Here is a 26,707-nt window from a genome sequence, read left to right as displayed (position 1 = left end):
TTAGTTTTAGTTTTGGGAAAAGCCAGAAGTTGTAGGGCATCAAATATGGACTACTGAGGGCAGTAATGCTGAGTTACCTGGGTGATTTGATGTTTTGCCAAAAAACTCTGCAAGAGTTGTGATGCATGAGTGGGTATATTGTCACGATGAAGCTGCCAGTCACCACCTGTCCATAGCTGTGGCCTTCTGAATCATCCAAATACTTTCTGTGCAAGAGGAATATTCAAGCTTAATGCAAAATTCAATGCAGATTCATTGCTCCACTAGCTCAGTCATTTTGAATGCAATGGGTACACAGTACATATGCTCACTCAAGGACATCTACAGTTCCCACTGACTAGTACAATGACGTTGTCATTGTTCATGCATGTGCATCCCACTCCACTCTCCTTAGCTGTCAGCTTACGTGATGTCATGCAAAGCAGTCTCATTGTACTAACAATGCCTGGACTTTTTCCTGGCAACCTCATATTATTATTTATTCATTATTTTACTATTTATTTGTATTACAACAGTAAACTTACTTTTGCCCACACCTGTGTATATATTCATGGCAATTAGTTCAAGTTTCTCCAATTTTTGTAGTTTAATTATGCAATATTATTAATTTTTAACTGATTACTATATCAATTACTAAAAGTTGTTTTAAACATCCTCCATTGTGTTATAATTTGTCAATTTATTTCTATGGTTTTTTTCCTATTTTTTTCTGTACATGTTTTAAAGTTATATTACAGGGACATAGAAATTTAGATTTTTATATCTTCCTGATGAGTTAAACTTTTTTTTCATTGTGAAAACATCATTATGTCTAACCATTCTTTCTATCCTAAAGTTCCTTTTGTATGATGTTAATATTGTTTCTTTCAATTAGATTTGTCTGATATAGTTTCCTATATTTTGGGCATCAAAATTTTCCTATCTTTATATTTTAGGTATGTTTCTTAATTTATGTAGTAATGATTTTTTTTAAAAAAACACACAATCTGATTATATTTTTTATTAGCTGTAGAGTTGTAGTTCACTTAGTTTTATCAGGTTACTGATATATTTGGACTTCTTACAACTATCATACTCATATTTGGTCCTTCCTTCCCTCCTTCCTTATTTCCTCCCTCCCTCACTCCCTTTCTAACTCCTTCCCTCCCCCTCCCTTCCTTTCTTCTTCTTCCCTTCTTTTCATTTTCCTTCTCTATTTCTATTCTTTTGTTTCCCATGAATTTAGCATACATACTTCAGAAAGTATAAAAACTAACCAATATATTTGCTCTTATCCCAAAAAAAATATAAGCTTAGAAAACTTTAACCCAATTACCCAACTGCCAACTCATATACCACTCTTATCTTTCAATTCTACTTCATTAGCATTATGAACTAGACATTGTAGTGGACAGACTCTGGTGTGGCCCCTTATTTGATGTCCATGCCTTTGTATAATCTTCTACCCTTGAGTGTATGTGGGACCAGTGGCTTGCTTATAGCCAACAGAATATGGCAAAGATGATGGGATGTCATGTCCATGATTACTTTATGATATATAAAACCATTTTGTTGGCAGACTTGCTCTACAGACTCTCTTTTCCTGTTTGATAGAGTTAAAATTCCCCTTGTTGGAGAAGCCCATGCGCCAAGAAATTGAGGGAGGACTATAGGAGATATATATGGCCTCTTTCCAATGACCAACAAGAACATAGACTTCTGTGCAAAGAAGTGAAATTTTCCAGTCACTCAAATAAGCTTAGAAGCAGACCCTTTCCCAGCTGGACCTCAGATAAGACTCACACATTGAGTATAGCCTTGTGACATTCTGCTCTCAAGAACCCAGGTAAAGTATGCCTGCACTTCCGGCTCAGAAACTGTGACATATTAAATGTGTAATAATGTTACTTTTTTCCAAACATGTTTGGTCAATTTTTATAGTTTTATATATTTACACTTAGTCTCTTACTCATATTTACAATTCTCTTCTTTATTTCTTTAAATATATCTGATACATTTATTTTATATTTTTTTTGAAGTTCTTCATCTTTTAATAAACACCAAGGTGTACACTTAAAAGTTTTTTTTAAACACTTAACTCATTTGACAAGTACACGGAGGTGAATTTTGAAATATGATTTCATAATGTAGTCAGACAATATAGTTTGGGTCATGATGAATGTTCAGAAGTGTTTATGGGAACTGTGTCCAATTGTCTTATTTTGTCAGTGTATAACTAAAATTAACAAAGTCTAAAATTTGCCAGCAATTTCTAATTTAAAATGCCTTATTTATTTTGAAAATATTATTTTCCAAAATTAAGTCAACATGTACTTTAGAAATCTGAATTTAAAGTTCCATTTTTTTTGTGTGGTAATTTGAATACATGTAATTCAGTAGATCTGCTTGATTCTGCTGCCTGTGATTTTGAAAAGTTCTTTCTCAGGATACTATGCTTCCTTAAATGTTTTATGATTTTTTTGGGGGGTGGATCTTTGGCGTTATTTCAGCAGAATTTTTTTGAAGATTAGCTCCTTCAGAGGACATTGGTATTCCTTTTGTCACGAACCTATAGCTATTTCCCATTCAACATCTTTTTAAATGAACAAACTTATGGCTTTTTTTTTCTGTTGTTGTTGTTATTGTTGGCAGGGAGCAAAGAAACACTACCATTCTGAACTATTTTATGACAAATTCAGATTGAGATTAATAGGACTACACAAGTAGAATGAATAATTTTAGGCCAGAGACTCATGGGAGACTCTACTTCTCTCTACCGAATGATGCCAAGGTTAAAACAGAATTTATTTGGAGTTCCTTTCTATATATCAGTTTATTTGTCATTCACTTTTATACTTCTCTGAGGGTATCCAACTTTATTTGTGACTTTCTTATTATATACCTCCTCTGTTGGACCCAGGTAGTCTCCCATGTCTTATGTGACCATCTAAATAGATGCTTTATGTCCATGGGTCTTTTTTCTTTTTCTGCTCAATCCCTCCACCCCTTAACTCTCCCAGCCCTTAGCTGCCATCCTGCTCTCTACCTATGTCTCTCTCTATCTTGCTTGTTAGTTCAGTTTGTTCATTAGATTTCACATATGAGTGAAATCATATGGTATTTATCTTTCTCTGACTGACAAATTATGCTTATTTCACTTAGCATAATGTTCTCCAGGTCCATCCATACTGTTGCAAAGGGTAAAATTTTCTTCTTTTTTATGGCCAAGTAGTATTCCATTTTGTAAATATCCCATAGTTGTTTTATCCATTCATCTACTGATGGACACTTGGGCTACTTCCATACACAGTGTGGTGATTGTGAGGGGTATAGAATATAAGGGGACTAAATGGTAATAGAAAAAATACAATAAAAAATTTTTTAAATACAAATAAATACTTAGAACAGAAAAAAATAAAAAATACTTTAAACAACATTTTAAAAAATTAACAAATATTTCAGTTTGTTTTCTAACTCTCTGGGTTCCATATTCATCATTTGCATTTTGATTTACATTTTAGTTGCTTTTATGAATAAGGTGTTCAAGATATCTAAACTTCTGCTCAGGATACAATTCTCTCAATATTTTAGTAGGGATATTTGAATAAGAAATACTTTCTAAACCTATAGAGATACATTTCTAAATAAGAAAGATAACTTTAAAGCTGAGTTCTTTTTTTTCAATAAAAATATCAGTCTACTCTGAGAGCACTGTAAAGAGAAATTTTCAAAAAAAAATCAATAAGCATTAGTAATCAAACATTTGTTTTGTGTTAACTAAATTACATTATTACATAATTATGGGGATATTGCTCATAAAAGAATAAACTGAGTTTCACTTACTCACAACTGTAAACCTACTTTTGCCCACCCTAGTATACTTGTATGGAAACATCACACCCAAGTATAATAGACTATATGTTTATGTCAATTCAGACTTTATAAAGTTACCACACTTTATAAAGTGTAATGATGGAAATTTAAGCTATAGTAGTGGATATAGTCACTACTATATATATAGTGTGTGTGTGTGTGTGTGTGTGTGTGTGTGTATATAGTGTGTGTGTGTGTGTGTGTGTGTGTGTATATATATAGTTAAGGGTAAATATTTATTACGTCTAAATCATTTACCTGGACTTGACTTTTTTCAGCTCCAACTAAAAATATCCACCTGGATTTCTGTATGTTTATCAAGTAAATTGTTTTCCAAATTTAATTAACTAATCATATGTACCAAATGAATCCTTCTCCCGTGTGCCCTATTTCAGAGCTGAAAATCTCTGCAGACTATGGCATATTACAGAGGCTCTCATCTCTGACTTCGTCTTGGGTTTAATCAATGTGAGTCTCTGAAAGGTGATTCAAGAGGTTAGAGTATTCACTGATCCCCCTCCCACTCGTCCCAGTCCCAGATTAATTCTGGAAATTGCTGCAGCTCCAGCTCCTCCTGCCTAACGACTGTAAAGAACCTCTGCTACTGGTGGTGTCTGGCTGCCTTATGATCCCTCCTGGTCCCCAGCACCCTGAACACACCTGTGTACATAGCTTTTTATTAAATTATTTCTAAGCAAACCCTTTTGAGCATGCCATCTGTTTCCTGCTGAAGGCCTGAAGGATCCATCGCCAATAAATTTCAAATGTGATTCTTACACAAATGGAAAAGTAATCTTGCACCCTTAATATACAGAAGTTGGCAGCCAATCTTCAAAAATACAAACAAATCTATGTTGAAAAACAGAGGGTTTTCCTCACAGTGGAGCATGAATAATTCAGAAGTTATTATCCATTCCTAAATAAGGAAGTTCTCAGCTGCATACTGATTTATATTCTCTTGATTTTTTTTCATGCAAGTTTCCATAGTATAATGTTTCCTAGCTTCTTTTATTTCAAGTCTGTTGAACTAGAAGATTTAATAGTAAGATACTCTACTGATGTTTACAGTACTCTCATTTCATCCCTAAAAGATGTGTATCTTTTGAATAGCAGTTGTGAACACCAAAGCTTTTAGGAAACTCCCTCAATGTTTTATTTTTTATGTTGTTCATTTCTCTTTCTTAGTGGAAAATCTTCAACACCATTTCTTTTTGAGAAATAATTTATCTCTAGTTTGCTGTCAGGACCCTTATCATCTGTGGATTGAAATCCATGCCTCCCATAAATCAACTTGATTTAAACTTGCCCTCTGTCTCCCTTTGTTTCATCCCTCATTCTCTCTCTAATCTTCCTCTCCCCACTGTCTTATCTCCTTTTGACTATTTATAGGACAGATATTAAGTCTGGCCATAAAGTGATGTGTTAAGGATATTTTTCCAAGCTGATTTATTTTAGCCATTCAGCGTAATATCCCTGAAGTTCTAACAAGGAAGTTCCTCAAAGGCTTGTTCACTGGCTAGATAAGTAACCTGTCAATAAAACCCTGATAGGTTAATTGTATAAAATTCTCCAAACCCTGGAGCAATTTGTTTCTGTTCCTCTGAGAGGTGAGGATAATCAAGGCAGTTTTGAGAAATGTAGGCAAGTCGACTCTGATTATAACTTGCCAGCAGGAAAATGTTGAAAGACCAGAATTGAGTGCACTGACCACTTTTAGTCCAGAAAAACTGGAAAAACCTGGAGAAAGACTGGGAGTATTCATAGGCATTATACTTCTTCTCTATAAAGAGATAGAATTTTTATACATAATTGGGCATAATATATAATATTATATTATTGGGCATAATGTGTGTGCACAGGGTCACTCTTAAATGCACACACTAGAGAATGTAGCACCAAACATATGAGCATTCTATCAAAAGTCATAATTCTTCTGTCAATTTAATATTTCAAGGAGATAGAATAGAGTACTTGTATTGCCTGGACATTTAACAGTAATGGAACACACAATCAAAACAAATTCTTTAGAGTTCCAGCCTTCTTTGAAATGATTAGTCATTTAGCTAGTTTCATGAAACAAATATATGCCAGATGATATCATCTTACATATCAAACTATTTGTATCAAAAGGCTTTATTAATACCCTCAGTCTTAATTATTTACTTTGTTAAAAATGATTTTGATTTATAATTCTAAGTGACTTCTCATCCTGAGATTTCAAAGGACAATTTTACAATGAATGAAATAGAGACTCTCAACTAAAGAAAGTCATATTGTTACCGAACAAAAATGGGGTTCAGCTGCCCATCACCAGACACACGCATATTCCAAAGACAAATGTTGGTGGGGAAGGGAAAAGGTCTTTATTAAGATGTTGCACAATTTGGGGGACCAGGAAACTCCTTGGCTCTAGGCTCCTCTCTTCCACAAAACACAGAGATAAAAAAAGACTGAAACCCAAAACCATGCCCAGAAATCCCGTTCCAGAGACCACTAGGTAGACTGCTTTCTGGCTCCAAATACCCTGCACTCTGTGCGTGAAGCCCATGCCACCATTGCCACACCATGTCTTCCTGTGCTGTGGTTCTGGGGCTACTGCCAACCACTGCAGCTGGTTGTCCAGGGGCTCCATCCGCAGATTCCAGAGGAAGAGAGGGGCGTGGTACCGGACCGTCTGAGGAGTGGCAGAGAACGCTACAATATCCTGTGGGCCACCACCGGGCCATGCATGCACAACTTGGAGGGCCCAGACAGGGCAAACAGGGCGAAACTGGGGTGTGTTTCTCCCTTTCCTCTGTTTAAATCTCCCAGCCCAAAATTCCATGCACTCCAGAAGGGTTCAGCTTCATAGCCATCCGTCCTTTTCCTGGGCTAGACTGGCAGGTCAGCACCTCCCATAACACCATGTTCCGGAAGGAAGTAGAAGGGCTTTTCCCTCCATCAGTCCTCCTCGCAAGCCTCATACAGATTCTGCGCAGGGCCCTTTCTGCCCCGTCTCAGCCTGGGGTTAGGGAAATCTGTTGTCACACTCCATGCTAGCACTACAGTTTCAACACTGCTGCCTCCGTTTCCTGTGACCCCTCCCTCACTTGATCTCTCCTAGGCCCTGTGGTCTGGCCAGGTCTGTTACAGATTTACCTGTATCAGTATTCACGGTGTTTAATTAATGGTCTCATACTGCTTCCTGTTTTCTGACTATAATTTGTAATTTTTTCACCTAACCAAACTCAGCCATCTATGTCTTTCTAATTTCCACTGCAACCTTACAGAATACAGTCAAAACTGTGTGAATCTTATTAATAGTAGTTTCAGATTTTGATCACTTACTAGGGAAATCAACAGAAGCCAAGTCTTGTAATCTCACTCTGCAAAACCCCTCCTACCCCTGGCGGTTTCAAGATTGTTCATCCAATCTCCTGAGTGGATGCCAAATCTTTCACTGTTGCCGTGTAGGCTGACATCCTCCCCCCTCATCCCATACCTATGCTCTGTTGCCCTGTGATGGCACCAACATGACATGGGCTGACATCAGCATGGTGTTGGTCTATGCAATAACTTATCTAAGGCACTCATATTATTTCTTCATGGTCTTTACTCTTTCCATAGGCTGTTTTTCTTCCCTTGCCATCTACTTTATTCTAGCTGAGATGTTTTGATAGTATAACAGATTTTGTTACAAGTTCATAAAATGATCTCTAAGTTTCTTGAAGTGATAAAGGTACAACTCTTTTTACTCACTCTTCCAGTTCCCTGGTAAATAGGAACTGCAGGTAAATCTGCAGAGTTGGATCAAAGATCAAAGCACAGTGACTGTTTCAAAAGTATTCTCTCCTACTTAAAATCAGCAAGTCATTCTGGACAGAACTCTTCCCTGTTCCACAGCCTTATGGTGAAGATTAAGATAAAAATAAAGCACTTGCAACTTAACATAGTAAATGTATAATAAATACTATCATTATTATACTCAATATTATAATCAGCTACTATAAGGATAAGAATATTGGGCTTCAGTTAGGATTTTAACTCTATGTAGAATGATATACAAGCCACTTAACCCATCTTTGACTAGCCTGACGCTAATCAAGCTTCTTCTACATAAATGCTTTAATAGTTCTCCTCTACAGCACAATTAAGTCCAAATTCCTATGCAAAGTGTTATCAGGCCTTTGACAATATGAGCCTTAACTTTCCATTCTCACACCAACTGGACCTACTACCACCGGCCCATCATGCCCACCTCTACACTGGAAATCCCATGCTATTTCACATCTGCGACCCTTCGCGTGCCATTCTGTACTTAAAGTGCCCTTTCACCTCTCCTTTTCAAAATACATTTTTAGTCATGAAGACCCAGTTAAAATATTCCATGAAACTCTCTCAGAATCTTCCAGTCAGTTATTCTTTACAATATGCTCATATACAGGTCCATACATATTTATATTTTAATACCTATGTTGCTCTGGGCTTATTTACTGTTTATATCCCTACTGTAGCTAAGGTTCTCCCTCCACATAAGGAATTTTATCTTTCTCTCTCCATAACCTCAGCAACGAGTGCTGCTTTCAGCACAAATTCAGTCCCTAAACATTGGTAGGAAAGTAAGTGAATAGAAAGAAAAGGATTGTTTTAGACCTCAAAACTCTTATTTATAAAATGAGGAAGTCATGGCTAATAATCATTTAGGTAAACTCTATGGTGTCATTCATAAATAATTTTTCTTTAAAAAGATCAATGTTTTAATTTGATTAGAATCCATGTTTTATTTGACCTAAAGATATTTATTATACAATACATTAATTTTGTTACATATCTACAGTGTTATTGCTGCAGAATAGACAATATCAAGAACAATTTTTATAAAGGTGTTGGTTCAAATAATGTGATTTGGAAGACTTCCACTTCAAAGTAGAAGTACTCTGCAACGAACCACCATGCTCTGGGAATAGGAAATGGCATGCAAGTAGATGGAGGAATGCTAAAAGGCAAGAAAAAGCACAGAATCAGAAAACAAAGCAAGAATCAGAACCAAACTTGGATATAACACAGATTTTAGAATCACCAGAGAGAGGCTTCAAAATCACTGTTTCATACATTAAGGAAAAATGGAAAAAGTAAACAACATCCAAGAATGGGTGGATGATATAAGCAAAGAGATAAAAATTCTATGAAAGAGCTGAAAGGAAATACTTCAAATCAAAAATATTGTAGCAAGCTCTGTTGGCAGAGCTAGTATTATGTTCCCTTCTCCCCTGCTCCTGGAACTGCTCTGGCAAATCTATGTGCCTGGTGGCTAAGCAGCAATCCTGGGGCTTCCGTAGATCACAATTGGAAAATGACTGGCCTGGGCATGGTCTTAATAGTGGGAGTCCAAAGGCCTCTGGATTTCCTTTTTGCTGTATCTATTGTTTATGGACCCAAGATTGTGACAGCTCCCCTCACCTCCTCCCAGGACTGAATTGTAAGTACAACTAAATTATACAGCAATCAATCTGAATAACCAACTGAGGCTAGCTGAAGAGAAGTTATATACCCAAGGATTTATAGAAGAAGCCACACTGAGACTGCAGTTCTTCACAGTCATCATCAGCTGATTCCCTTCAGCATCTTCCCCTTGCAGTGCAGAAAGAGTCACTTCGAAGGAAATTAGGTCAACTTTAGAAACTGCAATTTTGAGGGGAAAGCCAGGTTGCTACTTCATACTTGTGGAAAAGGGCTCCTCACATGAAGGAATGTTGCTCATTTTGCTCTTAATCCTTCTTCAACCGCAATCACAGGAGAGAAGTGGCCGCAGATTAGAAGGAGATCACTTTTCACATAAAATTTCATTGAGGAGTCCTGCTTCCCTCTTTGAAATATCCTTTGGATCGGGGCGGGCGGGGAGTGAAATGCACAAATTCCTGTTAAGGATCTTACAAATTATTGTTTTTAGTGGATCTTGCAAATGAAGTGTACTGTGCTTGAACTCCAAACTTGTGCCATGCCTTAGGAGAAGCCCTGCTGGGAACGGCTCTATGGAAAAGCCCCTGTGTCCCTCCAGTCAATAGCCAGGTGAGTGAGCTTCCAAGTGAATCTGCCAGGCACCGTCAATTCCGAAACTGCCCAGCTCTAGGCACAGCTTGACTGCAACCACAAGAGACACCCTGGGCCAGAACCCCCCAACTAAGCCCCCCTGAATTCTCAACACTCAGAAACTATGTGACATAATAAATACTTGTCTTACGTTTTGGGGTAGTTTGTTATGCAACAACAGATAACTAATATAGTAAGTCCTAAGATGAAATATTAAGGAATGATTAAACTCATGTTCTCAGAGACTATTTAATGGCACAATTTCATGCATATGAGATAGCATCAAGGGTAATATAAGTTGTGGCTTTTTGTTGTTGTTGTTGTTTTTTAATAAAAAACACTGTATCCTCGGCTGGTGAGGCTGAGTGGACTGAGTGCCAGCCTGTGAACCAAAGGGTCACCAGTTCAATTTCAGTCACGGCACATGCCTGTGTTTAAGCCAGATCTCCGGTAGGGGGCGCATGAGAGGCAAACACACATAGATGTTTCCCTCTCTCCCTCCCTTCCCCTCTCTCTAAAAATAAATAAATAAAATCTTTTGTAAAAAATGTCTTAAAACACACTGTAGCAGAAATGAACAATGCTTTGTTGTGCTCATCAGTAGACTAGACACAGTGACGGAAAGAATCAGAGACTCTAAAGAAATGTCAATAGGAACTTCCCAATCTGGTTGTCAGAGAAATTGCATGTCCTTAACCAGCAACATCACTTCCTGGGCCCAGACAAAGCACCTGCAGGAAATGAACTGAATACAATTTAATGATGGGAAGAAAAGAATGAAAAATAAAATTGATAATTAACAGTACAGTAAGGTTAAAACTGAGGGAAATATTCTAAGATTAAATCAAGTAGGTAGAAAATGGTACTTACATGTATAATTTATTATAAAAATCATACTCACTAGATAATTATAGAGTAAACTGCTTTACTTGCTCCTTGGAGGAATGAGCCTAAACTAACCGATCTTAAATAATAACTTAAAGACAATTACATCTTAGCCCATTGAAAAATAGCTTGAATATATTATCCACTGATTGCTAAAAAACATTTTTAATTTTATTTTCATTCTGCAACATCTCTCTCTGTCTTTCTGTCTCATCTGTTCCCTACCACCAAATGGATCGGGGATTTGTCTTCATAGATCACATCTTCAGAAGGACCCTTTCTCCTCCTATTTTACACTTGTTGACCTTTCAAATACTCAAAACCTTCTTTCTAGGTCTTCAAAGAAACCAGTAAAATCTCTATCATACAGGGAGGGGCAAGATGGTGGAGGAGCAAATGGATGTCATACTGACCTCCTCCCAGGACCAATCTGGAATTACAACTAAATTGTGGAGAAATCACCTGGAACAAACAACTGAACAATAATGAAAGAAAAGCCTTATAACCTCGAACAGATAGAAGAATCAACTTTAGCACAACCTGACTGGTAAGGAATGCAGTAGAGACTCGACAAAGCTGGCTGGGCACCCACAGGGAACAGCACCAGAGGGATATATAAGTGGCCAGTTGGATCCCCCTGAGAAGAGTGGGGTCTAAACCATTAGCGGGGATCCCCAGCCTAAAGCTCCGGAGCCCAAAAATTACACAGATAACAGCCAGCTGTGAAAAGCAGCAGGGTTGTTCTCTGCTAGGGATGGGTGGCTAGAGTTGCAAAAAGCCGTTTAAAGGGCCAACGCATAAATTTTTATGTGCAGCCATTTACCCTGAGCTCTAGAAAAAGCAGGGGCAGAGTGAGCTAGAGATATCTGAGGAGAGACTGGGAAAGGAGGCTTTGAGGAGAGAACTGAGGGAGTAGCCACCGGGATCCTGATGTGAAGTCATCCCTTCTATGACAGCAGCCATCTTGTTCAGGCAGACCCCTCCCCTGAGCGGCAGCAGCTTGAGAGGAAACAATAGCCACACTCCAAGGAGGAACTCTGCCCAACCCTATAGTGCCTAAGCTTGACTACTGAGTGCAAAGTGACTAGATTAACAATTGAAAAAGACAACCACAGACAGTAGATTCCTGGAAGTCTTGAACAGACTGCCTAAGGTCAGACAGTGTCAACATCTGACATCACCAGAATTGAGTCCAGAAAGAAAAAACAGCTGTAAATACTAGAGGCTACTGAGATGAAATACACTGTGGTCTTCTCCATGATTTGTGATATTTTCTTTACTACATACCTTTTTAACATCTATTTCAGGTCCATCAAGTTTGTGCATATTAAGTCATTAGATTTTATACTAATAGTTTATTTCTCTCCTTTCTTATAATAGTTTTAATCTCTACACAGCCTTATTAATACTGGTTCACTTGCTGTCAATAGTGGGATTGCAGGGGGGAGTTATTTTTGCAGATGTGGGTTTGTTTTCTGGGCTTTGTGGTTTTATTCTGGCAGCACTTGCACAAAATCACACAAGATGTGGTGGGCAGAGTGACCCTCAGTCAACCAGCTGGAGGGAAGGACCAACCAAAGAACACCAAACAACAATCAAAACCCAAGTACTTCCAGAGAACCAGCATAAACAGCATAAAAGACACCCAAAGAGCATCAAGTTCAGGAGATCAAGGAGACTGCACCACTGAATCTCACAGGTCTCCGTCCACAGAAGTTTACACCAAAAAGTCAGGAAGTCAAGTCAGATCAATTCAAAATGCAGAAGGGAAAAAAGAAGAAAAAGAAACACCTCCTAGTCAAAGGGAAAGGAGGAATCGCCAGGAAGAGAAATAAATGGAATAGAGACAAGTAAACTATCAGATATTGAGTTCAAAACAATGGTTCTAAGGAATTTCAATGAGCTCAGTGAGCTCAGAGAGAATGACCAAAAACTATAAGGAAACTATGAGGAACTTACTGCAAACTATATCACCATGAAAAAGGACATAGAAACTATCAATGAGAGGCAGAAGGGAATGAAGAATACAATTTCTGAATTGAAGAACACAGTAGAAGGAATCCAATACAGGCTAGATGAAGCAGAGGGTCAAATCAGCAAGCTGGAGCACAAGGTTGAAAAAAGCTCCCAGAAAGAACAAGAAAATTAAAAAAGACTCAAAAAGAATAAAGAGGCATTTAGGGAAATGCAGGACAACCTGAAACGTAATAATATCTGTATAATAGGAAGATCAGAAGGAGTAGCGAGCTATTTTCTCAACCTGTTGGAAAAAGTAATGGTGGAAAACTTCCCTAATTGGAGGAGAGAAAATGTCACGCAAGGCCAGGAAGCACAGAAGGTCCCATTCAAGAGGAACCCAATGAGGCCCACTCCAAGACACATTATAATTAAAATGGCAAATATCAAAGACAAAGAGAAAATCTTAAAAGTAGGAAAGGAGAAACAAGTAGTAACATACAAGGGCGCCCCTATACAGCTAGCAGCCAACTTCTCAACAAAAACATCACAAGGCAGAAGGGAGTGACAAGAAATATTCCAATTCATGAAAAGCAAAGGACTGCAACCAAGACTACTCTACCCAGCAAGGCTCTCAATTAAAATGGAAGGCAAAATAAGGAGTTTCACACACAAAAGAAGACTAAAAGGATACACCTCCACCAAACCAGCACTGCATGACATGCTAAAGGGACTGCTTTAAGAAGATGAAGAAAAAGAGTGAAAAAGAGAGGAACAAAGGTACAAAGCGAAAAAATGAATAAGTACCTATCGATAATAATTTTAAATGTAAATGCATTAAATGCTCCAATCAAAAGACATAGGGTAGCTGAATGGATAAGAAAACATGACCTGCAAATATGCTGTCTCCAAGAGACCCACCTCAGAATAAAAGACCTACACAGACTGAAAGTAAAAGGATGGAAAAAAAATATTCCAAGAAAATGGACAGGAAAAAAAGAAGGGGTAGCAATACTTATATCAGACAAAATAGATTTCAAAACAAAGGCCATAAAAAGAGACCCAGAAGGACACTTCATAATACTTAAAGGAAGAATCCATCAAGAAGACATAAACATTGTAAACCTATATGCACCCAAAATAGGAGCACCCAAAGATATAAGGAAAATCTTGGAAGATTTCAAGAAAGATAAGAGAGCAACACACTGATAGTAGAGGATTTTAACACCCCACTCTCAACAATAGATAGATCTTCTAAACAAAATATCAACAAGGATATTGTGTAAATGAATGATGCATTAGATCAAATGGACCTGATATATATAAAACCTTTCATCCTAAAGAAGCAAAATACATATTCTTTTCAAATGCACAGGGAACATATTCAAAGATAGACCACGTGATAGGACACAATACAAGCCTAAACAAATTCAAGAAAATTGAAATTATAACAAACATTTTCTCAGACCACAAGGGCTTGAAACTAGAAACTAACCTCAAGGGAAAAACTCAAAAACATTCAAACTCATTGAGACTGAATAGCATTCTATTAAACAATGGATGGGTTAATCGTGAGATCAAAGAAGTAGTCGAAAAGTTTCTGAAAACAAATGAAAAGGAAAATAAACACAAAACAGTCCAAAACCTATGGGACACAGCGAAGGCAGTCCTGAGAGGGAAGTTCATAGCAATACAGACCTACCTAAAAAAGATGGAAACATTTCAAATAAACAACCTAACCCTACAGCTTGAAGAACTGGACAAACAACAAACAAAGCCCAGAGCAAGTAGAAGGAAGGAAATAATCAAGATCAGAGCAGAACTGAATGACATAGAGACTAAAAGAACAGCTCAAAGGATCGACAAATCCAGGAGCTGGTTCTTTGAAAAGATAAACAAAATTGGCAAGCCTTTAAGCAGACTCATCAAGAAAAAAAAGGGAGAGGACCCAAATAAATAATATCAGAAATGAAAGGGAGAAATTACAACTGATACCACAGAGATACAAAGGATTGTAAGAAAATTACTATGAACAATTAATTATATGCCAAGAAATTTGAAAACCTTGATGAAATGGACAAATTTCTAGAAAAATATAACCTTCCAACACTAAATGAAGAAGAAGCAGAAAGCCTGAACAGACGAATAACAGCTGGTGAAATTGAAGCAATAATCAAAAAACTCCCAGCACACAATAGCCCTAGAGCAGACAGTTTCACAGGAGAATTTTACAAAATATTTAAGGAAGAGCTAACTCCTGTCCTTCTCACACTATTCCAAAAAATCCAAGAGGAGGGAAGACTCCCAGACTCTTTTTATGTGGCCCATATCATCCTAATCCCAAAACCCGATAAAGACACAACCAGAAAAGAAAACTACAGGTCAATATTGCTGATGAACATAGATGTTAAAATTCTCAACAAAATATTGGAAAACTGTATCCAGCAATACATTGAAAAGATCATCCACCATGATGAAATGGGATTCATCCCAGGGATACAAGGATGGTTCAATATTCACAACTCAATAAGAGTAATACATCACATAAACAAAAGGAAAGACAAAAATCACATGATCATATCAACAGATGTGGAAAAAGCATTTGATAAGGTACAACACCCATTTATGATAAAAAACACTCAGTACAGTGAGAATAAAGGGGCATCCCTCAACATAATAAAGTCCATATATGAAAAACCTACAGCCAACATCATATTCAACAGGCAAAATCTAAAAGCTTTTCCACTAAGATTGGGAACAAGACAAGTTTGTCTGCTTTCACCACTTCTATTCAACATAGTATTGGAACTCCTAGCCACAGAAATCAGACAAGAAAAAGAAATAAAAGGCATCCAAATTGAAAAGGGGGAAGTAAAACTGTCATTGTTTGCAGATGACATGATAGTGTACATAGAAAATGCTATAGAACCCACCAAAAAACTACTTGACCTAATAAGTGAATTTGGCAATACAGTGGGATACAAAGTCAATATTCAGAAACCGAAGGCATTTTTGTACACCAACAATGAAATATCAGAATCATAAATCAGGAAAAAAAATCCCATTTACTATAGCAACAAGAAAAACAAAGTACCTAGGAATAAACTTAACCAAGGAAGTAAAATACAGAAAATTACACACAGTGAAGAAAGAAATTAAGGAAGATGCAAATAAATGGAAGCATATACCGTGTTCATGGATTAGAAGAATTAACATCATCTAAATTTCCATACTACCCAAAGCAATTTATAGATTCAACACAATTCCTATTAAAATACCAAGGATGTATTTCACAGACATAGAACAAACATTTAAAAAATTTATATGGAACCATAAATGACCCAAATAGATGCAGCAATTTTGAGAAAGAAGAACGAAGTATGAGGGATCATAATATCTGTCATCGTACTATATTACAAAGCCACTGTAATCAAAACAGTCTGGTACTGGCATAAGAACAGACACATAGATCAATGGAACAGAATAGTGAGCCCAGAAATAAACCCATGTCTTTATGGTCAAATAATATTCAACAAAGGGGGCAGAAGCATAAAATGGAGTAAAAATAACCTCTTCAACAAATCATGTTGGAAGAGCTAGACAGCTACATGCAAAAAAAAATGAAATTTGACCACCAACTTACACCATACACAAAAATAAACTTGAGATGAATGAAAGACTTAAATATAAGTCACGACACCATAAAAGTTCTAGAGGAGAACATGGGCAGGAAACTCTCAGATATTCCGCACAGCAATATTTTCACCAATATGTTCCCTAGAGCAAAGGATATAAAGGAAAGAATAAAGAAATGGGACTTGATCAAAATAAGAAGCTTCTGCACAGCTAAAGAAAACATCAGCAAAATGAAAAGGGAACCAACCATATGAGAAAATATATTTGCCAATAATACCTCAGACAAGGGTTTGATCGCCAAAATATATAAAGGACTCATATGACTCCACTGCAGGAAGACAAACAATCCAATTAAAAATGGGATAAGGACCTGAACAGATACTTCTCCAAGGAGAGCATACAGAGGGCCCAGAGACATATGAAAGGATATTCATCATCACTAGCCATCAGAGAAATGCAAATTAAAACCACAATGAGATACCACTTTATACCGGTCAAAATAGCCATCATAAACAAATCAACAAACAAGAAGTGCTGGCAAGGTTGTGGAGAAAAGGGAACCCTAGCATACTGTTGGTGGGAATACAGATTGGTGTAGCTACTGTGCAGCAAAAACAGTTTGGAATTTCCTCAAAAAGCTAAAAGTGGAACTGCCTTTTGACCCAGAGATTCCACTGCTGGGATTATACCCTAGAATCCCGAAACACCAGTTCAAAAGAATCTATGCACCCCGATGTTCACAGCAGCACAATTTACAATAGCCAAGTGCTGGAAGCAACCTAAGTGTCCATCAATAAATGGGTGAATCAAAAAACTATGGTACATTTGCACAATGGAATATTACACAGCAGAAAGAAAGAATGAGCTACTACCCATCGCGACAACATGGATGGAACTGGAGAGCATTATGCTAAGTGAAATAAGCCAGGGGGTGAAAGACAAATACCACATGATCTCACCTATAAGTGGAACCTAATCAACTAAACAAGCAAGAATAATATAACAAACAACAGTGAAAGAAAAAACTGACAGTAATGAGAGGGGAGGAAGGAGGGGTTAACAGAGAACAGAAGGGGAAGGGTCTAGTCAAGGAACATGTATAAAGGACCCATGGACTAAACCAAAGTGGGGAAGAATTGAGGGTAGGAGGTGGGGGTGGGTGGGGCAGGGGAAAGTGGTGGTAGGAAAATGGAGACAACTGTATATGAAAAAGAAAAACTTCAAAAATAAAAAAAAATCTCTATCATACAAATGAAGACAATAAGGAGCAAAAAAGGCAAAAATGACCTCTAAGGTCATACAACAAGTAAATAGAGGAGGTAGGACTTTATGCTAGTAATCTTAATCCAAATCCAAGTAATTTAATTTTACTACATTGCATTTCACATCTCCTATAGGTTCCTACTCTCACTCTGTCATCCTCAGCACTGTATTCTAAAGTCTAGACTTTAAAATGCATGATTAGTAGAAATGAATTCTTAGTTTTACCTTATGAAATTCCAGTCAATGTGTGTGGTGTGGCTGTGAGAGTCAAGAGTATCTTAGCTATTTGGGAAGTGTTATTGATAAAGTATTAAACACACACACAAAGAGAAAACATATTTAGATACATCTATTTTTATAAATCCTTTACACATACCAGGAGCACCTCAGTGACTCCCCAAAATAAATGGCTGGCTATGTTTACTATCACTAGGACAACTCTATTTAGAGCTTTGGAGAAGCTAGCAGAATGCTTTGACCTGGTGCCATCCACTTTCCAAACACACTCAGCTAGCTCTCATAGACAAAAATACAGTTCTGAATTGTGACCACATTTTTTTCTTTTTTGAGATTGAATGAAAGATCCCTCACATTTTTATCTGAAACATATTTTACCACTGTTTGGTGGGCTCACCTCCTTACTTTCTAATATTAATAGTATATATTTCAATTAAGTGTTTATTATTTATAGGCTCTGTTTCTCAGTCTATCCTGACCCAGTGTCATAGAGAGTTTCCCTTATTCCTCATTATTTTATGAGGCACTTAATATGTACTATATATTGTGTTCAGTACTGGAGGCTAAAATATAAACAAAGCTCAGTTCTTGACCAGAGAGTTCAAAATTCACTGAAGAACATAAATATGTGCCCAGAAAATGTTAATACTAGATGACAAATTTCTTAAGAGAAATAGACCAAGAATCCAGGGGTTTTTTCCCACATACTCTTATTTCCTTTCATCTCAATATTTACTACCCTTAATGGTACCAAATTTAGTTTTACATTTTAAACTACCTTGTTTATTTTAGCATCAAAAATTAGTTATCATTAAGTGGCCATAAATAAAAACCAAGTGATATTTTCATTATTTTATGTCAACCAGATTAATCTTCACCCACATAAAAATATTGCAGAAAGGGAGAAGTGATATATATATATATATATATATGACTTTCAAGCTTCAGAAAAAATTATAATTAAAGAAATGCTGTTATCTCCTAAGTATAGCCATTGAAACTCTACCAGCCTTGGCATTGTTTTGCTTAATAAGCAATTTCTAAAATATGTACAAATTCATAGAGTGAATTTAGTTCATACATATGTTATAGCAATAAGACTTCTGGGTTTAAAATGTAATTAATAAAAGAATATCAACAAGGCATCGAGTATCCTATAATTTCTACCCATTTGTTATTATTACCTATAAAAAAAACACAAATTTATTATCTCAAATTTTCATGAAATTGATTATAATTAAGAGTTCAATGGCTCCTCCATTCTTCTGTTAAACAAAGTCTCATGGGCCTCATTGAAGGAGGCATGATTTAAGAATTCCTTTTATTCTGCCCTTTGATAACCCTGAGGGCTATTTTCAAAAGAGGTGTTGACTCAGCAAAACTTGTACACTGAAAAACATTTGAGTCAGTGGACAAAATTTATAAAACTGTTTGGAAAATTTACTAGAGAAAAATCCAATGCTGAAATTCAGCTGTAGGACAATGGCTCTATTGGAGATTCATGACTAGTACTTGGAAATATATATGATCTTCCCTCATAACTCATTTTAGGTTTTTAATACTTTGTGTGCTTCTTAATGTTGCTCTAGGCCTATTCCCATACTCAGTAGCTGCCACTGCTGTCATAACATAATAGTTATTAAGCCAAAAACAATAGTCAATGAGGGGACAGATTGGCAGGCAAAATTTTGGGGAAAGTACATATATAGCTAGAAATCATAAATGAAAAACAGAGGTAAAAAAAGGACCTCTTTCAGGGTATACATACATGCAAATATACATATAACTAGTAAGTAAAAGAGCTAGTAATCTTAATCTTAAATCCATGTGATAACCTTCTCCAGAATAACCCCCCTGACCCCGGCCTCTTGGTATTCCTATCCTTGTGTAAGCCCTGCTCACATTGTACAAGTGCTGCTCTGTGTGATCAATAGAATATGGTGGAAGTGATGGTATGTCACTTCTGAAATCAGGTTACAAAGACACCATGGCTTCTATCTTATTTTTTCTATCTTTTGGATCATTTGCTTCTGGAGAAGCCAGATGTCATGTCATGAGGAGCCCAGGGGAGAGGACCATGTTGTGAGGAACTGAGACCTTTGTCAAGTAATCATTTAAGTAACCTTAAAAGCAAATCCTCCAGGACCCGTCAAGCCTTCAGATGACTGCAGCCATGGTCGGAAGCTGACTACAACCACATCAGAGACCCTGGACCAAAACTACCCAACAGCCATTCCTATATTCTTGTGCTGCAGAAACTGTGAGCTAATAAACATTTGTTGTTTTAAACATTTGTTATGGAATAATTTGTTAGCAGCAATATATAGCTAATGAAATGACCTTGGGCTTAATATTAATAAAAAGTTCTAAACAATAAATGGGTTGAGGTACAATGACATTACATACTAATGTCTAAATAACAAGTCTTGAAGGCAAAGCCACACGTGAAAACATAGGCAAGGACCAGTATCCATAGCCTTAAATTCAAGCTGGGCAAGTAGATTACTATAAAAGCAAAGAAATATGTTTGAGATTCATAGGGGACGAGGAATAAGGCAGGGAGAGATGCATAGACTAACCCTTTTGGAAAAGAATGACTTAGCCCTGCCTTGGCCAGTGTGGCTCAGCTGGTTGAACATTGTCCTGTAAACCAAAAGGCCACTGGTTCAATTCTCGCCATGGCACATGCGTGGTTTGCAGGTTTGGTCCCTGGTCAGGGCTCACATGAAAGGCAACCAATTGATGTTCCTGTCTTAAATGTTCCTCTCTCTCATCGATGTTTCCCTCTCTCTCTCTCTCCCCCTCCCTCTCTCCTTCCCTCCCCCGCTTCCTTTCTCCTCTCTCTAAAATAAAATTAAAAAAAAAAACAAGAATGACTTAGCCCTTGCCTACAAATCCAACCTCATCTCATGTCAGTATTCCATAGCTCATCACATTGTACTCATATATGTTTTCCATTAGTTTTTAGGAAACTCACTTGTATCTCAGGACCTTTGAAACACTCTTCATCAGCTCCTAACACAGCAGGCCTATTCTGACCACACTCTCTAAGTAGATCCATATTCTGATCTTCCTCTCCTAAACCTTATCACAATCTACAATCATTTATGTGTTTGTTTGCCTGCTTCTTAAGTGTTCTTCTCACTTAACAGTACAATATATGAGAGCAGACACTCTTTTTTGTTCAATCCCATGTTCACTGAGCCTAGCACATTTCCTGGCTCACAGTAGCTTTTCACAAAATAACTAGAATCTTGTTAGAACTCAGAACAGGTGATTCCTCACAGCCAAAGGTATAACAATTGCTAACATCAGAAATGGACTGTTTGCCCTCTGCCTGCATTCCAAAAATTTAGAGGAGCAGACAGAGTGCACAAATGGATGTTTCCCAAATGAGTTGGATGCTCCCATGCTGATGCCCTCAGCCGAGAGCTGTTTTCTCTAAGGTAAGGCAGAGGTTCACAAATGTTAGTGTGTATCAGAATCCCCTAGAGGGTTTGTTAACACTCATGATGACTGAGCCCCATCACAGTTTCTGATTCAGTGGATCCGGGGTGGCAGCCCAAGAATGTGCATTGCTAACAATTTTCCATTGTTTCCAGTGATGCTGATGCTGCTGTTAGAATGTTTGCCCTTGGAGAGGCACTGATTAAGGCTCCTTCTTCACAGCACCTACTCATATTTCCATATGTCCTTTACCACCCTATACTTGTTAAGATGAAGATAAGTAGATAATAACATTTACGTGCCTCAACCGGGGCTTTGTTCTCACTGAACTTGGAAAAAAATTAACAGATCTCTTAAACAGGAAAAAAATGGGAAAAATGAATTTTAAACCAAGAAAAAAATGTTCAAAGACTAGTCCATCTCTCAGCAAAAGAAACAATACCCCTTTGTTCCAAGAAAGCAACCTATATAGAATAAATATATTATGTATAAAGAAAATATTTCTTTATTGAAATATTTATTTTTTTAAATATTTACTTATAAATAAAAATATTTTCTAAATTTTTCATCGATGATATATGTTGTGGCTCTTAGAAATATTAACAAAGGTCAACATGTTTGTAGTATGTACAAAATGTGTGTGATTCGGCTTTGGGTAGAATAATGTATTACACAAAATTCTACACCAAAGCACACATGTCTTTAAAAACCTAGATATCTATGCCTTAAAATTCCATAATTCTGCTCTAACTGTCCTGGATATTTTATTCTCATCAATATTAAAATTATAAAATTACAATTATACTTGGCCAAGAGGACTGGGCACATTTGAAGTGTGAAGACAACCTATATTGTGATGTCAATAACAAGGACAGGCTAGGACCTAGCACACCTGAACTACCTTGCAAATTTAGTTGGTGCTATAGCTGGGGTCTCTCAGGAGGCCCAATAAATATTTTTCTCTCTTTCCAAATTCTGAACAAATTTAGAAATAAAAGAAAGGAAATCTGGTAGAGACCAAAATGTCAGTTTAATAATTCATAAAGACTAAATTAGAATAGAGAGTTTAATGTGAGAACTAAATGGCCTTTTCACAAAGAGAACATGTGAAAATGCAGAGGGTACAAGCCTGGTTTGCTTTGCAAATTTGCCAGAGATAAGTTACTTCTTTCAACTGGAGGAAACAAAGTAAAAAAATAGTTTCACCAGTTCAGCTTTTTCAGGCCTGTCCTCATTACCAATAGTCCTTTCAAAGTCATCCATTTTTGTATATGAAGAGGGATTTCTGTGTTAAATAGTTAAAAAGAAAAAAAAAAAGGTCTGAAGTTCCTCCTACTATGTGTTTCCACAAAATTCTTTAGCAAGGAATACGAATTCAGTTCTTAGTAATCTCTATAAATGCATTGAGTGTCTGCTCTGTGCAGGTCATGCAAGGTGCTTCATGATCTTGTCCCCACTTACTTCTTCAATTCCATTGCTCATTGCTCTGCAACAACTTACTGCCCCAGCTTGGACTAGAAAACCTGCTTTATTCCTTCCTCAGAACCAAATTTCAACACCAGCTCCAGGTCTCCCAATGTGGAATTGCAGAAACTGTTATCGGGGAGGTAGAACTGGCCCTCTCCGAGACTGAACCGTCCATGAGATCCCTTATATTTAAGAGCATTACATCTTTTCAAGCTGGTAGATTTACACACAATCCTCATGTCAGCTCTCATCTTGCAGATGAAGCAACTGCAGCGAGGTACAGAACCCAGCAGTGGAAAGCATCTATGAACTGTGATTCTGCATATTTATTATGGGATAATTGTCATAAAATACACCTCAGCCAAAACTTTGTGAAGTTAATGTTTTGAAGAATGGTACTTGAAAATCTCTTTTAAATTGAGTCAGCCAGCTAATTAAGTTTCCATTTCCCAGAATTGTTTTAGTAAGCCTTAACAAAGCTATTAATAGACTTTGCAGTAAAACAGATTTATTACCATTTTGCAGGCCCACAGTGCTGATCTTTTAACTTTTGATTAATGCCTAAAAAGCCACTAAACCACTAACAGTAATTTTTATCACTTACAATGTTTCTCAAAAATATATAGATACTATAAAGGAGTTTTTCATTAAAGCATTTAATTAAGAAATATTTCACAAGTTTCTCATAAATGGCATGTGAAATAGACCACCCTTATCTACTAGTTGTTTTTGTAATACCTAGCTAAAAACTGGAAAATATAATCAAAATATCCCAGACCCACAATATGGTTGTCTTATAATCAACATAACAAGTTACCTGTTTTACCTGGATCCCATTTGGGCTATCTGAGAAGGTAGTAACCTAGAACTCCAAAGAGTAAAATTTCACTATTGGTAAGATTGTGGAACCTAAGTCTCCTTTCATCGATGAAAATCGATGATTTTATCTTAAGTTGACAGAAAGAACCATAGCAGATTGCCATGAAATGATAAATGAGTTGGTAAATTGCTATACCTAATGATGAATACACAAGGATCTATACTGAGCAAAAACATGCTCTGGAAAACTTCAGTAAAAAAAAAAAAAAATTAATGACCAAAATAGATTCCAGGAAATGTTTGCATAATTTATCAAATTTAGGAAAATGAAATTGGGAGTCTACTTAGTCCTCTTGGAAATAAGCTCAAATTTCTTCCAGAATGCTGTGGAATATAAAATAGGCATTTATCTCAGTACAGAAAAACTGTCATCTTTTTGCTTAGAAATATATATTCCACTAGTTTTATTTAGAATACTTTAATGGTTAAAATTTGAATACTTCTGGCCAAGATGGTGGCATAGGTGATACGCTTTGCCTCCTCACACAACCAAAGAAGGACAAAAACAAATTTAAAAACAAAAAACAACCAGAACTGCCAGGAAATCAGACTGTATGGAAGTTCAACAACCAAGGAGTCAAAAGAAGAAACATTCATCCAGACTGATAGGAGAGAGAAAGATAGGCAGCCAGGAGAGAGAGAACACGCAGCAAGGTGACCAATGGGTGAGGCGGGGGCTGATGGACTGGGTGGTCCCACATCCACGTGCAGATAAACTGGGAGGAACAACTGGGGAGTGAGACAGACCACCCAACCCTGGGTTCCAGCAAAGGAAAAGGAAGCTTCAAAACATCTGGCTGTAAAAACCTCTGTGGGTTTTGGCAGCAGGAGAAACTCCCAGCATCACAGAAGAGTTCCTTGGAGAGACCCACAGGGTCCTAGAATGTACACAAGCCCACCCACCCAGGAATCAGCACCAAGAGGACCCGACTGGCTTGTGGGTAGCCAGAGAAGTGAGTGAAAGTGGCATTGTTCCCTCTCTGACCCCTCCCCCTCATAGTGTTAATGACGCAGCAAAGTGGGTTGCGCTGCCCTGGTGAATATATAAGGCTCCACCCCTTAAAACATAACAGGTGTGCTGAGTGAAAGAAATATGGCCCAAATGAAAGAACAGATCAAAGCTCTAGAAAAACAACTAAGCAACGAGGAGATACCCAACCTATAAAATGCGTAGTTCAAAACACTGGTGATGAGGATGCACACAGAATTGTTTGAGTACAGATGCAAAATAGAGGAAAAAGTGAAGGCTATGCAAAATGAAATAAAGAAAAATGTACAGGGAACCAACAGTGAAGTGAAGGAAACCGAGACTCAAATCAAAGTTTTGGAACAGAAGGAAGAAATAAATATTCAACCAGAACAGAATGAAGAAAAAAAATTCAAAAAAATGAGGACAAACCAGGAACCTCTGGGACAACTTTCAGTTTTCCAACATCTGAATCATAGGGATGCCAGAAGGAGAAGAGGAAGAGCAATAAATTGAAAACTTATTTGAAAAAATAACGAAGGAAAACTTCCCCAAACTGGCAAAGGAAATAGACTTCCAAGAAGTCTGGGAAGCTCAGAGAGTCCCAAAGAAATTGTACCCAAGGAGGCATACATCAAGACACATCATAATTAAATTACCCAAGATTAAAGACAAGGAGAGAATCTTAAAAGCAGCAAGAGAAAAGGAGACAGTTACCTACGAAAAAAAAAAAAAAAGAGAGTTCCCATAAGAGTCAGCTGATTTCTCAAAAGAAACATCATAGACAAGAAGGGGTTGGAAAGAAGTATTCAAAGTCATGAAAAGACAAGGACCTACATCCAAGATTACTCTATCCAGCAAAGCTATTATTTAGAATGGAAGGACAGATAAAGTGCTTCCCAGATAAGGTCAAGTTAAAGGAGTTCATCATCACCAAGCCCTTATTACATGAAATGTTAAAGGGACTTACCTAAGAAAAAGTAAAAGATCAAAACTATGAACAGTAAAATGACAAGCTCACAACTATCAACAACTGAACCTAAAAAGCATAAACAAAAACTAAGCAAACAACTAGAACAGGAAGAGAATCACAGAAATGGAGATCACGTGGAGAGTTATCAGTGGGGAGGGGGTGGGAAGAACGGGGCTGGGGGGAAGTGCAGGGGAAAAGAAGCATAATTGGTAGACACAAAATAGACAGGGAGCGGTTAAGAATAGTATAGGAAATGGAGAAGCCAAAGAACTTATATGCGCAACCCATGGACCTGAACTAAGGGAGGGGAATACTGGTAGAAGGAGGGTGCAGGTACAGGAGGAGGGGGATAAAGGGGAGAAAAATGGGACAACTGTAATTGCATAACCAATAAAATATACTTTTAAGAAAAGGATACTTTAGTGGCTAAAATTTGTACTTGGTATTAATATAATTGTTGTTTTCAAATATATGGTGTATTTGAATGATTATATCTGTTAATACATACAGAAGCCAAGATATATACAATTCAGTTGATTTTCATAGTCATAGATGAGATTTAACGTTTGTTTTTAATGCTCCCTTGTCCTCGTTTCCAGTACCCAGGTTTGCACACATACAATCCCTTGAGCACCTGGTGCCTTCACGCTGCCCGTCGTTACCTACTTCCTCTCATTCTACTGCCTTTCCAAGTCCTGTATTTTCAGGATATTTCCTCTAACTTAAATACTTTCTGATACCAAATTGCAAATGTGCAAGCCCTACATTGTCTTCTGGCACCATAAAGTATTAGAATTAGAAAGAGCTTTGTGGATCACCTTGCCCACTGTTTTGTAGATGAGGAAAAACAATTTACTCTTCACATCACTGAAAGACTAACAGTTTAATTTTCTTTTCTCTCATGTTTTGGCTTTGATTACAGAAAAATTATACCTCTGCCAAATGAGGCACATGTTTCCTAGAGGAACCCAAACATAAATAATGTGCAAACATAGGTTGAGGAGGAGCCAGGCAACCACCTAGATACTTCATACTCCATCACGTGTGCAGTTACATACTTTAATGTTGAGTCAGAT

This window comes from Pteronotus mesoamericanus, unplaced genomic scaffold, assembly GCF_021234165.1.
Source record: "Pteronotus mesoamericanus isolate MK-2021 breed Mesoamerican mustached bat unplaced genomic scaffold, CSHL_Meso_final contig_20, whole genome shotgun sequence".
Classification (NCBI taxonomy): Eukaryota; Metazoa; Chordata; class Mammalia; order Chiroptera; family Mormoopidae; genus Pteronotus; species Pteronotus mesoamericanus.
The sequence above is the reverse complement of the archived record's forward strand: the minus strand, read 5'-3'. Positions refer to the sequence as shown.